This window comes from Polyodon spathula, chromosome 1, assembly GCF_017654505.1.
Source record: "Polyodon spathula isolate WHYD16114869_AA chromosome 1, ASM1765450v1, whole genome shotgun sequence".
Classification (NCBI taxonomy): Eukaryota; Metazoa; Chordata; class Actinopteri; order Acipenseriformes; family Polyodontidae; genus Polyodon; species Polyodon spathula.
In genome coordinates, this window is record NC_054534.1 from 63,913,268 (window position 1) to 63,916,594 (window position 3,327).

A 3,327-nucleotide genomic window follows, 5' to 3' on the forward strand; every position below is an offset into this window, starting at 1 on the left:
AAAACTACTGTATGTAGATGGGTTAAATATCACATGATTCTTCATAAACGTAGCTCTGAATAAGCATGAGGACTGAACATTTGTGCATGAATGTTGTCCAAACAAAACAGAGCTGCTTCAGTATTTATATGAGATCCATGTCCATAATAATATGGATTTATATGTTGAATTTACTGAGATAATACAATGTGTGTATGTGCAACATGCATTTTTGGATGATCTTCCACAACTGAAGTTCCATACCCATCACACAGGACAATTCTACCACAACAAAGATAAATGTCATTACAATAACAAGGAATAAAAATGTGTAAAAAGTGAATGCATGTTGAAAATCTGACCTTGTTGCTTCAAAGTTATAGTAGCACGTTTTATAATAACAATAATCTTTTTTTTAAAAAAGTCTTGTTTTTTTTGCAAATGCACCGCATCAATGAGGCCCTTCACCTTATAAAATTATACAGCAGAGTGAATGACTGTGGGAATGGTTTAGTGTAAACACAAAAGGCGAGTGGCGATAGGTGGGTTTCTGTACTGTCATAGGGGAAGGGACATGTAATACATTCCTGACATTAGAGCTTGAACAATTGTCCTCATACTGAAAAATATAATTAGTATTTAACCTCACCACTCAAAATATGCTGTAAAATTGCTTATTTTTCTTATTACTGGTAACAAATAATGCCAATAATTAAATAAATAATACATTATTAAGATTTAAAAATAAAATCTTGAAGACAATTTTCCAAAATTAGCTACAGAACCATAAATAGCAAAACAAATGGTTATAGATTGTGTTTGACAAAAAAAGAAAGGAAAAATAGGCATGATACCTATCTATAGTACTACCATATTTTAGATAGATAGATAGATAGATAGATAGATAGATAGATAGATAGATAGAGATAGATAGATAGATAGATAGATAGATAGAAATATTGTTGTATTTGTTCCAAGAAAATGTGTAACTCCATTTTGAACAAGAACAAAACATATGTAAAACCAAGTTGTTTCTTGCCAATTTTTAACATGTTTTTATCCTTGTGGAGAGAATTCAGGAGTAAAGCTTTGCACTGCTGCAAATTTGATTTAGTTTTTTAATCAGCCCAGACATTTTTATAAAAACAAAAAAAAAGCTTGTAATTTATTGTGCATTGATACATTGCTTACCTGCTATCATGTCAATATTTTACAGCTATTTGTGGTAATAAATAAAGATAAGTAAGACAAATTCTAACATTGTTAATTTTATTGATTTTAGAAGGACCTGGTTAACACAATTATTCTTCATAGGCACACGCAAAACATGCTATTTTAGTTGATATATAGTCTTAATTCAATATAGTTTGCAGAAATAATTTAAGGTTATTGTTTTGAGAGTATAGTTGTTTAATAGTCTTGTTTTAAAAATGTAAATAGCTGCTGTGTTGAAGGTTTCTGTGTAGGGCCCTATACTGTTAAAAATAACAGACTAGCTGAAGTACACGACATTGCCTGGGGAAATTCAATATTTCAATATTTCATGCATGACAAATTGAGGAAGGTAGCCTTATGGTTTCCTATAAGTTACCGATCTTGGGTGTCGCACAATGCGCTCTGACCCCTTTCCCTTTTTTATACTTTTTTTTTGTGGTTTTGCCATTTTTTAATTTTTTTAAATTTTTCTTCTTTTTATTTTTACTTTTTGGGTTTTGTGGGTTTCTTTAATTTGAGCTACAAGGCTACTGTAGTGATCCAGCAATGGGGTTACTAAATAAAACCCAGGGGTCTCAATTTTGGATCAAAATATAGCCCTCGACCTTCCCTGGGTGAAAGAGGAGGCCATGCAAAGTTTGGTTGCAGACAGACAAACTTTCTTCATTATACATTAAGGTACATTAAGATAAAACGTGTTTCTAAATGGGTGCTCTATACTGGGTTATACTGGAATGTTAAACAACTAAAGTTTATTGCAATTGATTTTGAAAATATTTTGGGTTTCTTTTTACCTACACAAAAATGTAATGGGATAGGCAGATGCCTACATTCAACACATAAACGTTTTTTTTTTTGTTGTTGTTTTTTTTTTTTTTTTTTCAATTCAGTCTTTGGCCTGTAGCATATCAAACAGAATATCGAGCTTGCTTGTTCTTTCTGATTATGGAATCCGGTAGAGTTGGTTGTAAAAAGAAACGTGCCTGGATTTACAGGTACGAGTTGGGTATAGTTGATGTTAGAAGAACGCCATGTAAACTGAAGGCTGTCATTTCTCTGCTGGGAAACTACCCAACTGGCACTTCAGGCACAAGCTCAACAGTAAATTACAAAGCAAACAACTGTGATATATTGAATCGGTCTCACCCGTGACATGATCTGCGCATTCTGTCGCCAATTTGTTTGTGCAGGTATATTTAAAGGTACTTGATTGAGGAAATGTTGAAAATAGCAGTTAGGGTACCCCTAATGAGACCTCTGGAGGAAAGTAGTGGAATTCGGGGGCTAGAGGGGGGAGGGGGTAATTAACTCTTTGGATGCTTGCTGCAAAAAATCTCAAAACCTTTTACGAATTATTATTATTATTATTATTATTATTATTATTATTATTATTATTATTATTATTATTATTATTATGAGCAATGTCGTTATCCAGTCCGCATGCTAAAACGGTTAAATCAGAATGTAGCATCATTCTCATTCTGGTCATTAAATGGGGTATGGTGACGCAACACACGTTATAAAGAATATCAGGCAGGTTAATTAAGGACCAGTTTACATGCTGGCTATGCGTACAGTTGTGTTTTAGGTCAACAAAAAACAACTGCATCTGAATGAATAAACTTTTGGCAAAGAAAAAAGAGGCTGCAATATTATTGTTGCTAAAAGCCTACTTGCACTTAATATAAAAAGTATTTAGAAATATATTATTTTTTTATTTGAGCAATGCATCGACTTTTTCAATACAGAAACCATGAATTCATAGCAAACTACATAATGAATATTTAATAATATGTATACATGACATGTATACCGCTTTCTCGTGCATATAACTCTAAATATAGCCTATAAAAATATATTGTGAACGCATGTGAAAACAGGCTCATCTTGTATAAAACAAGTGAATTGTACAGGATCCATACGAGCTTACGTAAATTAAAATGCACGTGGTTCTGTTTTATTGTAACAAATATTGTAGGAATAAAATGTAAATATAACTTGAATAACAAAACTTAGACAAAAGTACGTTACACCTCTATTGTAAAATATTAAATAGTATGCCTATAGCCGACTTGTCTGTAAAAAAAAAGAAGAAAAAAAAAACATAAAATGGTTATCATTACATTATTTGTA